Source organism: Felis catus, chromosome B1 (assembly GCF_018350175.1).
Source record: "Felis catus isolate Fca126 chromosome B1, F.catus_Fca126_mat1.0, whole genome shotgun sequence".
NCBI lineage: Eukaryota > Metazoa > Chordata > Mammalia > Carnivora > Felidae > Felis > Felis catus.
This window is the reverse complement of record NC_058371.1, coordinates 25972613-25985649: the sequence shown is the minus strand read 5'-3', so window position 1 is coordinate 25985649 and position 13037 is coordinate 25972613. Positions and strand designations below refer to the sequence as shown.

The following is a 13037-nucleotide window of genomic DNA, read 5'->3' as shown; positions in this document are numbered from 1 at the left end:
GTACTTTGTGTAAGTGGTAAATTACTGCTTTTCCTAAGCGGTGTGCTCTTTTCTTCCTCCAAATGAGACCAGCTACCTGAGTGAATGGGACAGTGAGCATGTGAGCACTGTGTGAGGCACTGAGGGAGAGGTAGGGAGAGGATTCCTTTTACAGAGGAATCCATTACAGCCAGTAAGAGTGCTACTGTTACCAGATAAGCCTAACTTCCAGGGAACAATCTGCTTGTCCTGTCTCTCTCTCCTCTGCTGTTTCCCTATAACCTAGCTCTACACTAATGTCTTCTGACCCCCACCAGCAACCTTCCGAGTAGAGAGCTATAAGGTGAAAAAGAATATATTTTCTTCATAATGTCTGGAACTTAACTTTCTATGTTCATGCTATGCTAGGTGCTTTCTATGTGTTCTTTCATTTACTATTAATCACATCCCACGAGGAAGGTACTATCAGCACTCCCATTTGTCAAACAAGGATACAGAGACCTAGAGAAATGAATGAACTTGCTGAAGGGCACTCTAGAGACTAGAGGTGATAGTCAACTTCACACCAGTGCCAAAGCGGGAGTTCTTGTCTGCTAAGCAAATACTGCTCTATCCTTCTAAAGCCAAGCCATTCCTTTCAGAAGTAAGGGGCATCTCTAAACGTTGCCTTCTGTCTTCCCAGAATATGCAGGATATATGGCTGGCACTGGCCTAGATTCAGAGACAAGCTCCACAACTTGATGGGTGTGTGAACTTGTGTAAGCATCTTGCTTTCCCCAACTCTGTCCACTGTAAAATTGGAATACTGATGCTTCTCTGATGGAATTAATTTAGAGAATAAATGTGGTAGTATGTATAAAAATAGAAAATGGCACTTTTTCTGCAAAGAACAATTCCCCCCAAAAGTTTAATTATTTGCCACTCCTATATGTTGTAAGTTGACATGAAGAGAAGGCTGGACACATTTAAAGCAACTGATCGGTGTTTTTCAAACTTTTAGAGGTTTTCAAATACCTTAAATCTGGTTAATGTATCGAGTGGTATACTGGGAAGGAGGGAACAAAGTCATTATTGCCTTCTGCATAACCACCGTGTTCTCAAGAAAAACTACTCCAAGGAAGATATCAAGACCGATATTGGGCAAACCTTCCCATGCACCACCCCCACCTTCTAAGTCCTGCCCTTGCATGAAATCTTGATTTATCTTCATATCAGAAGCTGGAATCTTATTTGTTTACAGTGACTACATCCCATGAAAAGACATAACTTAATTGAAAATTGTAATAACACTCAAAGGATCTCAGAGTTAGAGTAATTTGTATAAAGCATTAGGAAGCGCCTACTTTTTATTTAGCCCCATGCAATGCAGGAAGCTCTTCCATAAAATCTTTTTTTTTTAAACATTTATTTATTTTTGAGACAGAGAGAGACAGAGCATGAACGAGGGAGGGTCAGAGAGAGAGGGAGACACTGACTCTGAAGCAGGCTCCAGGCTCCGAGCAGTCAGCACAGAGCCCGACGCAGGACTCGAACTCACGGGCCGTGAGATCATGACCTGAGCCGAAGTCGGACGCCCAACCGACTGAGCCACCCAGGTGCCCCTCTTCCATAAAATCTTGATTAATTATCTGAACTCCAAGTCCATACATTTTACCAGTGTTGGGAGCTTGCTGTCCGCATCCATAAACTTACTGAGCCTCCTCATAATTTACCCTCACGAGTCCTAGCTTTCGTCTACACAAAGGCCTACTTCCATATTATCCTCTATCACATATAGGTGGAATATAATCCTGCTGCTCCCCCCTTTCCATGAAACCCTCTTTTCTGGGTGATATAGCTTCCAGGCTCTTACTGTTTCTCATCAGCAGTGTCCAGACTCTTTGGCTCTGCTAGGCCTTAGCTCTGCCCAGTAGCCCATCACCCAACACTGCAATGGCGCTAAGATTGTACCGACTTTTTTTGGCAACCCATCAGTTTGCTGTCGGCTTAGCACTGAGCTTGTAATGTTAGAAACTGCATAAGGGACAGATGAGGCCCCTGGCTCAGAAAAGTGGTGATGTGAACCAGGTGTGTGTGGTGGGCTTGGCCAGGGCAGAGAACCTGGGCTGTTATCAGCACCCTGAACATCGGCCATGGTGTCTGTGGCAGGACAAGCCTATGAGACTGATACAGTATATAAAATCCAGAAGGCCAGTGGATTAACTTAGAACGAGTAATAATTGTTTCAGGACCCAGAAATGACTTGGATTCAACACAATTTATTTTTCCTTCTTTCACACAAAGATATCATGAAATTCTTAGATGTCTCCATGAAATCTGTCCACCGCACAGTATTCATCTACCAGCGTGCTAATCCACTGAATCCCTTTTCTGCTTCTTTATATTAAAATCACAAGCTTCTGCTGTTTTCTCAGGCATCCTGTGTGCATAGACAGCAACAGAACGATCCAGGTAGAGAATAAACTCAAGAGGACAGACTTAGACTGAATATATTCTTGGCAAAGATTGGCAGGGAAACCATCAAAGACTCTAAAACACACGTATGGCTCCTCTTACATGGGAAGCTCACTCCTACAGGTTAAGAGGGATGTAAAATGAGTGTAAATCGGGGTTTCTGACCTTTGGGCTGACTGACAAGGCAAGAGCAAGAAAGAAAACTGTAAAATGGGGAAGAACAATGAAACAAGGTGTGGAAGTAATGAAGGGGGACCAATATAAATGATATAGGAGGTCACAGGTGGAGAACAAGAAGAACGAGGTGTGGGGGCAATGACCTCAAAATGAACTTTGCAAGACGAATAGAATTTAGATGGGGGCGGCAGGGTGAGTAAAGAGCTTTATAGGTGGAACTGATTAAAATAAAAAATATGGAAGGAAAAACTCATCCGTAGGGTGAATGCATCTGTCAACTGAGGACAGATTTAAGGAGGCATGTCTACAGTGCCCTGGTCTATGGAAGCTTAGGGAAAGACCCAGAGAGATTTGAGGAAATCAGAGTGGTGAGAGAGTATGAACTGCTTCCCCGGAGCCCAAAGAGGAAGTCGAATTATCCTTTGAAGGTAGAAAAATGACAGAATTTGGAAGAAGTAAATTAAGTATTACTTTGCAAGGTAGTTGGAAACCTTATAGAACTATATAGACTTTATATAACCTCATAGTTAATACACACTTGATAGGTTGTTAAAAGAAATGAGGGAAGTGTCTGTATGCTGATCTAGTATTAGCATCCCAAAGGGCAACAGTATCTTTTCTTTTCTTAAGTAAATGAGATCACTCTCCCATGATAGGACCCAATGTAGCCAGTCTTGAGTTATATCTTAGACTGGGGATCTCATGACACGCAGATGACATACATTTCTGAACACAAACGTTTTCTAATGGCCTCATCCCCCAAATAGGGTCATTTCCTGCTTAAAAAAGGATCTGGTTTTCTTTGAAATAGTTTGTATGCTAACAGGAACTGCCCTTATTCTCTTTCTCTATGGTCTTGGAAAGCCACTGCACTTTCTGGTCTGTACATTCCTAGATATGCCTCTTGAAAAGTCTTAAATAATGGAATTTGAGGCCAGTGTTGAGAAGATCTTTCTGGTTTACTATAACATTGGATAAAAATAAGTCTACTATTAACATGCTGTTTTCATAGATGTTTATTTTTGTATGTGTATCAATCTGAGGTCAGAGTATCTCAATTCTAGTCACTTTCTCTTTCTATTCCATAAACAGCCCAGGAGCTATTGCTACATAATACTAATAACAAGTTCCAAAGTCAGTCATGAGTCTTTATTCCGCAAAAAAAAAAAAAAAAAAAAAAAAAGGAGATTCTGCTTTTTTATTTTTTTTAAGCTCATTTAATATGGGCCTCAACAGGCGCCTGAGTGGCTCAGTCAGTAAAGAGTCCGACTTCGGCTCAGGTCATGATCTTGCAGTCTGTGAGCTCGAGTCCCACATCCGGCTCTGTGCTGACAGCTCAGATCCTGGAACCTGCTTCAGATTCTGTGTCTCCCTCTCTCTCTGCCCCTCACCCACTTGTGCTCTGTGTGTGTGTCTCTCTCTCAAAAATAGACATTAAAAAAAATGACAACTCCAAGAACAAGAGTCACACGCTCTACCAACTGAGCCACCAGGCACCCCAGGTTCTAATTTTTTAAACATTTTTTTTATTAAATTAACGTTTTTTGGTGAGCGGGAGAGATGCTCCTCTTAGCAACATTTTAGTTTTAAAATATTGAAATTCTATGAGAACGACAGCGCATGATTTTTATCAAGCTTCCTTTCTTCTAATAGAGAAACAGAAATAAACACATTGGAGACTTTGATATTATGTTTAAATGACAAGACATTTAGATTTCTTACAAAAATGTAAAGAGAAAAACAGTGTGTCTGGTGGCCGGCGGGGGTTGGGGATGGGGGCGGGGCAGCCGAAGCAGACATGGGCACGAAGAACAGTGTCTTCAGTCACTGTGGTTTAGGGAATAAGGAAATGCCAAAGGAGAAGCATATTTGGCTCACACTTGGAGAAACCAAAGGAAGGTTTGTTGCAAGTGGGGCGCCTGAGCAGTTCAGTCGGCTAAGCATCCGACCCTCGATTTTGGCTCAGGTCATGATCTATAGTTTGTGGCACCAACCCCCTCCTCATCACATTATCAGTGAGGAGTCTGCTTGGGATTCTGTCTCTCCCTTTCCCTCTGCCCACCCCCCACTCTCTCTCTCTCTCTCTCTCTCTCTCTCTCTCTCTCTCTCTCAAAATAAACAAACATTTTAAAAAATAGGTTTGGTGCCAGTAACAAAAGGACAAGGAATCGCCTAGACTGAGATGTTAATGTCAACTTGCTGATTTAACTTGCTGTCTACCCTGAGGGCAAAGTAAACTGTTTCTTTGCTCTGTCTTTGATTTCTTAACCTATAGGCTTAAAACAATAGCGTGGAAAGAGGTTTAGGGAACGAAGCTTAGCAAAGACCTCCAGCTTGGCTGCTTTCGGAGCTGCGAGGATATTGGAGCTAATGACTCAGAACGGTTTGGAACTCTCTGTGGGGTTCATGCCTCCACAGTTTGCCCTGCATTTGGCACGGATAATAACCAAGCATTGGCTGAAATAACCATTATGATAATATGGTGGAGAAGTCCCATGTCTTTCTAGTGTTTACCCTTACGGTGAAATGGAGACAAAACCTTCGATTGGTGAATGCTCTGATGTGGATTTTAATGCATCTATAAATAATTAAATTGGACACATTCCAAAGTTGAAAAGTCATAAATAGAATTTAAGATTTTTTTCCCCTTCTTTTCATTTCTCTTTTCTTTCTCTTTTTCTTTCTGTCTCTCTTTCCTCTCCTTGCTTACCTTACTTTACACTTCTCTTTCTCCTTCTTCTCCTTCCTCTTCTTCTTCCTCTCCCTCCTCTCCTCCTCCTTCTTGTCCTTCTTCTCCTTCATCATCTTCTTCTTCTGTTACGCTGTTAAGGAAACACTATAGGGATCTTTCATAACATTGAACTTTATTAAAGAAACTTATGAGCTATTTTCTCAAACCTCCCATTTGTGCTGTAGTCAAAAGACCTGGGGTAAAAAGGCCTGGATTGTAGTCTAAATTCCACCACCTACTAGGCGTATATCCTGGGTGAATACATAATCTTTTTGAACCCCAGTTTTCTCATCTGTAAACTAGAACTCCTAGCCAGGAACAGAATTCAGCTCTGCTGACTCTCAGCTCAGTGCTTCATGGCTTTACCCCAGGATCCTATTGGTGCCTTCCTATTTGCCTCCATTATCCTCACCCAGGTGTCTTTCCTGAAGACCCCTTAATCTCCCTCCTTTGCATTGTCTGCATCCCCTGTGATGCCGGAGAGTAACAACTCAGATGCCAGAAAAAGCGCTGGAATTTAGTTCTTCCAAATTCACACCAATAAATATCCTGATCCTGCAAGAGCATGAAATGAAACACAACAGAACAGATACCCTTTCCCACATCCCGCTTCCGTGTCATGCTTCACTCTCCAAGTGGTCAGCCGCCATCCTTGCAACCTCAGCCACAATATGAGTCATCAGGAAGACCTCGTTAACTCTCTGGGAAGTGGAGTCCCCCACTCTGTGACCTGATAAAGTATTGCCCTTCAGAACACCTGTCACAATTTGCCATCAAGAACGCATGGTCCCTAGGGACGCCTCGGTGGCTCAGTCAGTTAAGCATCCAACTCTTGATTTCTGCTCAGGTCATGAGCTTGCAGTTTCATGAGTCTGAGCCCCATGTCTGGCTCTGCATCGACAGTGTAGAGCCTGCCTGGAATTCTTTCTCTCTTCCTCTGTCTCTGCCCCTCCCCTGCTCATACTGTCTCTGTCTTTCTCAAAATAAATAAATAAAACTTAAAAAAAAAAAGAAGAATGCATGGTCCCTATACCTGAAATTAATAAATACTGTATGTTAATTATACTTCAATAAAAAAAAATTTTAGGGGCGCCTGGGTGATTCAGTCGGTTAAGCATCCGACTTCGGCTCAGGTCATGATCTCACAGTTTATGGGTTCAAGCCCTACGTTGGGCTCTGTGCTGACAGCTCAGAGCCTGGAGCCTATGCTTCAGATTCTGTGTCTCCTCTCTCTGCCCCTCCCACGCTTGTGCTCTCTCTCTCTCTCTCGAAAGTAAATAAACAAAAATTTTTAAAGAAGGGTATATAATATTAAAAAAAATGCATGGTTCTGTTTGGCTGCGTCATTGCCTCCCAGCCACTCCCACTATCCTGCCCAGTTCAGAAAGTCAGGAAGCATATCTGTTTAGCTCATCACTGTATCACCAGGCCTTGCTTAGAGCTTGGCACAGGGTGTGTCCTCAATAAAAATGTGCTGAATGAGTGAATGAATAGATTTAACTTTCTGATGAATGCTCTAACAACATCCATCCTTAATTGAGTATAATGTTTTCCAGGTACTATAGACTAATGGTTTGGGTCACCCCAAAGTTTATATGTTGAAACCTACCCCTAAGGTGATGGTATTAGGAGGTGGGATCTTTGGAAGCTGATTAGGTCCTAAGAGTGGAACACTCCTGAATGGGATGAGTGTCTTTATAAAATAGACCCCAGAGAGCTCCTTCACCCCTTCCACCATACGAAGACACAGCAAAAAGACAATCTTTTATGAACCAGGGAGTGGGCTCTCACCAGACACTGAGTCTGCTGGTGCCTTGATCATAGACTTCCCAGCCTCCTGAACTGTGAGAAATAAATGTCTGTTGTTTATGGCACTCTGTTATAATAGCCCAAATGTAGTAAGACCGAAGACACTAGGTTCTGAACTAGGCATTTTACATAACTTAGCTTGCTTAATTTTTAAAGCAACCACTTGAGGAAGGTATCACTAACTGTATTTGACAGACAAGGAAATTGAGGCCAGTGAAAGTGCTAAGTAGGAACATCCAACCCTGCTTCCAGAATCATGGTGGCAATGATGACTTTCCGAAGGTGGCAATGCTGATGCTCCATTTAATTCCTTCCAAGTCTGGCTAAAGCCAAATTTAAATGGCTGACCTTCTTGGGCAAGTTAGTATCTCAATAGGGAGAGTTAGATATCAGATAGATAGATCTATGGATCATATCTATCTGTCTGTCTAATCACACAATTGGTTTTTATCAAGGAAGGCTTTATTAATTATAGGAAATATCAGTAAATATGAACCATAACCATCTGGTATAGAGCTGGGCTAAGCTGGTTGACTCTGGAAGGTATGGGGTTTTCGACCCTTTGCTCCTCCACCCCCACCACACTCAGAACAGCCCCTTGGAAATCAGGAACTGTCCCCTTCTGGCTTTCTTAAGATACTGATGCCAATCTGTCAAGCACAGGTGTTGCTTTATTGCAGCCCAAAACATGTGGATCTCTTCATTATCTCCCTTGTCATACAATGACATGGTAATGCCTCTTCTTTAATTGAATTACAAACAAAGCAACACTATGCCCTGATTTGAAAAGTCACATTTATTTTCATTCTGGACACTAGCTCTGTGGGATCATGCAAGTGAATGCTGCTGTCATCCCCACTCGGACTCAGTCAGCTGAGTTGGAAGAGATTTTGTGTTTGTGGTTTTCTTTCTTTCTTTCTTGTCTTTCTCTCTCTCTCTCTCTCTCTCTCTCTCTCTCTCTCTCTCTCTCTCTCTTTTAAGAAAAGAGATTAGTGAATGCATGTCTGTTTGAAAGCAAATTCCTTTTTGAGGAAAACACCAGCACAGTGCCCTGGTGATGAGCCCTTTCTCCTCATCTTGTGAGCCTTGACCTACTGATGAGAATATTAGATAATAAAAGGTTTCTTTAGAGAAGAATCAGAGATAAAACTCTACAATTCCCTCATCTCACAAATGCACATTTTTTCTTTTTCCTTTTATGTCCTTGTGTTACATCTTTTTGGAAGCTGTTTTCTCATTCAAACAACCCCTACTGGGCAAGCAAGTCTAGAAGAGCTGCAGGTGTCCCCTGGCCACTGCTTAAAAAGCCTACTTGTTAATCAGCCCCATCACGTGTCTTTTGACCCCTTTCCTGCCCTGCTCTCTCCATGGCTCTCTCTGCCAGCCACCACTGCCACTTCTAAAAGGGGAAAAAACTGAACAGTCAAAAGAGCTATTATCCTAAAGCCTCCTTAACAAGGCCTGGGGCTTTCCAGTAAATTAGTTGGAGGTTTTCTCCCCTCCCCCTTTCTAGACACGGGGTGGTCGGTGGTCCCTTTCCCCCATTCATTGGTCACTGCAAAGCTTGGTGACTTTGCTACCTTCTGTGACCACAGGACATTCTATCAAGCATCCTTCTGGGAGCCTCTCAGCCACCATTTCTAGATGTCAGAAACCAGTTAGGGCTGTAAATCCACAAGCAGGTTACCCTGACTCCACAAAGTACAGCAAGGGCGATATTGTGGGCAATGCTGTCTGGGAGTTTAAACAGGGCATCCGAAAAATAAATAAGCCACTCCCTGCCCCCCACCCCCAGTCTTCTATACTTGATTATTGACTGTTCTGACTATGCAAGTCTTCCCCACGTGAAAATGCTAATTCTAGGACATTATGACTTGGGGAGAAGTAATTTGCTAATAAGAGCCAGTGTTTGTAGGACGCCCTGGGGTTGGATAGTTATGTTATAGATAATCCACATCAATTACATATCGCGGGCCTGAAATTGAAGGAAGGGGGCACGTATCTACAGGTCCTAGATGAGAAGGTTTATTTGCTCCCCCTTGTCATGCCGTCCCACCCCACCCAGCACAGAAATCACGCACCATCTGTCCTGTCACTCAATTCATGCTCTCAGAAACATGAAAGGAGGAAGTGGGTAAAAGTATTTTTGGTCTCACCACGTGGTAGAACATGGAGAGAAATAAGATGTCCTCAGAGTTATATCTTATACAGTTGTGCTGTATCCAAATGGGATTTTACTCCTAGAAAGGGCCAATGCTGGTTATTAGTAAAATGCTTTAAGAGTCCAAAAAATTGGCTTTCAATCCTCTTAGGGTATGTTTCCTATGAGAACCATAAAAAAAAAGGGGGGGGTAGAGAAAAGACCACTTTACTTTAAGGGGAATAGGCAAAGGAAACATTTTGTTTTTCAACATGCTTATAAAACTTTACAGCAGGTGGCAAATGACGCGTCCTTTTTAGATAAATAGAAGCCTTTTTTTTTTTCCTTCCATTGAACATTCCTCAGACAAATTTGATTCAGAGCACTGGCTTACCTTTGCAAGTGACAGCCCCTAAGATACGATCCGTGTAATGACATTCACATGGCTGGGTTTGGAGAATGATTACTGGGTCCCAGAGGTAATGTCACAAAAACAACGCAGAGGTCAGGACATTCACAAGCCTACTGACCTAGTAAAAGGCAAACCCGAAGCTGCCTTGGGCAAGGCAAGGGGAGAAGGATGTCCAACGGTGAGATGGTTGAACAGGAAAGCATGTGATGTTTTCTCATCCATGATTTATCAGGCAGCAATAGGCCTGGAGTTTCTGTGACTTCATAGAATTATGAATCAATCTCTTTCCTACAGGAGTTTAAAAACTGATGGTCTTCTGAATGACTAAGGCTCATTGACTTAAAGATAACATGAGATGTTTCAGACCTGTTTCATCTTTCAGAAACAGGCAGTTTGCTTACAGAGACATAGGCGTTTCTCTCAATCTCTCTCTCAATTGTATAAAATATACACAACATAAAAGGTGCCATTTTAACTTTTTTAAAATGTGCAGTTCCCTGGCACTAAGCACATTCACATTATGAATCCATCACACCATCCATTTCCAGAACTTTTTCATCTTCCCAAAGGGAAACTGCACCCTCTAAACAATACTTCCCCACTCGCACCTCTCCCCTCCTCAGCAGCCACCATTCTGCTTGCTGTCTCTATGGATTTGACTACTCTAGGGACCTCAGCTAAAGTGGAATCCAGCAATTTTCCTTTTGTGACTGGCTTATTCCACTTGGCATAATGTCCTGAAGGTTCATCCGTGGTGTAGCAGGTGTTAGACTTTCCATCACTTTTAAGGCTCAATGATATTCCATTCTTTCTCTTTTCATGAACAGCTTCATTGAGGTATAGTTTACATACCATAAAGTTCAACCATTTTAAGCATGTAATTCAACAATTTTTACTCAGTGTTTCAAGTTGTGCAATCATGATTTACAGTTTAGTTTCAGAACACTTCCGTCATTGGAGTAAGATCCCCCCATACCCATTGACAGTGATCCCTCGCTCCCATACCCCAGTCCCACCCCCCACCCCAGGCAGCCGTTAGTCTACTTTCTGTCTCTATCAAGTTATTTCTTCTGGATATTTCATATAAATGGAATCACACAGTAAGTAATCTTTTGTCTGGCTTCTTTCAGTTAGCATAACCTTTCTGAGGTCCATCCGTGTTGGCACATGTATCAGCATTTAATTTTTTTATTACTGAATAGTATTTCACCATATGGACAGATTGCATATTCATTCACCAGTTGATGGACATCTGGGTTGTTTCTACTCTTTAGCTGTTATGCAGTGTGAACATTTGTGCACCAGTTTTCGTGTGTACCTAGTTCTACTTCGAGGTAGATATTCCTGGGCCACATGACAAATTTATGGTTAACTTTGTAGGAAACCGTTAACCTGTTTTCCATAGTAGCTGTATCATTAGGAGGTTTTAACTAAGCAGGTCTTTCAAATGGGCTTGTTTTTTCCTTTGTGACCCTTCCTAATGTAGAATATTCTGCTTCTTTCTAACCCTGGCTCCAGCTCAGTCAGAAAGAGAAGCAGTGGGAGTTATGAATTAATTCCTCAAATAGTTCTCATTTTCACATCCTTAACTCACAATCCACATTAAAACCAAACAACCTAGGGGTGCCTGGGTGGCTCAGTCCGTTAAGCATCCTACTTCGGCTCAGGTCATGATCTCGCAGTCTGTGGGTTCGAGCCCCATGTCGGGCTCTGTGCTGACAGCTCAGATCCTGGAGCCTGTTTTGGATTTTGTGTCTCCCTCTTTCTCTGACCCTTCCTGTTCATGTTCTCTCTCTCTCTGTCTCAAAAATAAATAAAAGTTAAAAAAAAAATTTTAAACCAAACAACCTTGAAAGCTCAGAAGAACAGTATTATGAAATGTCTTAGGAGACCTTGGGTAAGTCATGTTAGTCATTTAGGACCTCTGTGCCTCCATTTATCCTTGAAGGATTAGACATGGATTATCTCTCCTGTCCATTAATGACATCTCTGGAAGTGTATGTGGACCCAGAACACCCCCCTGATGGGCTTTGAGGTACATCTTCATTCACACTCCCTGGGTGCAGAGGTAACGAGTTTCTTAACCATGCAAATGCCAGCTCTGGTAAGGAACCAGGACTTTCTCCTAACCATAGAACCTGAAACCGGAGAAAGAGGGAGCCATCAATGAAAGAATGACCATTCTCTTCACAGGGCAGGTTGAACGAAAGGACACTGACCTTAATACAGAGAACTGTCTGGCATTACATATGTAGCGGGCATTAATTACCATGTCTCCTGTGTGTCATGCTCTCTGGAGCTGATTTTTGAAAAATCTTTCTCTTCCGTCTGGAAGCAGTAGTGTCTATCGTTCTGTGGAACGTTTTCATTTTGGTAACCGTATTATTTTCCTCAGGCTGTTGTAACAAAGTACCAAAAACCTGGAGGCTTAAAACAACGGAAGTTTATTGCCTAGAGGCTAGAAGTCTGAGATCAAGGTGGAGGCAAGAGCCAGTCTCTCTCTGACGGCTCTGGGGAAAAACCTTCCCTTGTCTCTTAGCTTCTGTTGTATGCTGCCAGTTCTTGGCCTCCCTCAGCTTCCAGATTCATCAACGTGGTCACATGGTCTCTTCTCCCATTGTGTTTTCACATTATCTTCCTTTTTTGAGAGCCTGTCTCTTTCCTCCTTTTTGTAAGGACATCGGTTACTTTGGGTTGGGAACCACCCTAATGACCTCACTTTGACTTGGTTACCTCTTTAGGGACCCTACTTCCAAATAAGGTCACACTCTGAGAAACTGGGGTTGGGACTTCAATACATCTTTTTTGGGGGTGTGGGGGAACACAGTTCAATCTATAAGTGACATTTTGAAAAACTAAGGCTTGCAATAAGGTATCCGTCAATGGATGCACATCTAACTGTATTTATGTTAAAAAAGGCAAACAATAAAGTGTTTTCCTACTTCAACACCTGACATCTGAGCTCTGTGGCACTTGGGCACAAAGGAAGATCATAACAATCTTGTACCCTTGGCTCCCAGTCCCATGTGGTTTGAGATTCTGACATCCTGCAGTTATTTAAATAATAGTTTTCAATTTGGGGGGGAAATCTATTCAGTGCTTGGAATATGATACTGTAAATTATTTAGAATGTTTTATCCTGTGGAGAGTTGCCTAGGACATTAGTCGGGGGAGAATGGGATGTTGGAAAAGGTTTTTTGAAAAAGCTGGGACACAAAGATGTGATGCCATAATCACAGGACAGGGGTTAACTGATAAGATTACTTGGATTTCCGCACTTCAGAGAAGAAAGAGGTTAAGTTGGGATGGCAACCCAAAGAGCTAATTGTAAGTCA

General features: G+C 42.4%; 1 protein-coding gene across 1 annotated transcript in view; it reads left to right on the top strand.

Annotated features, from left to right (window-relative positions):
• The window catches only part of PRAG1 (PEAK1 related, kinase-activating pseudokinase 1), a 110071-nt gene that overhangs the window by 41030 nt on the left and 56004 nt on the right, over positions 1 to 13037 (top strand). The gene's annotated exons all lie outside the window — the stretch shown is intronic.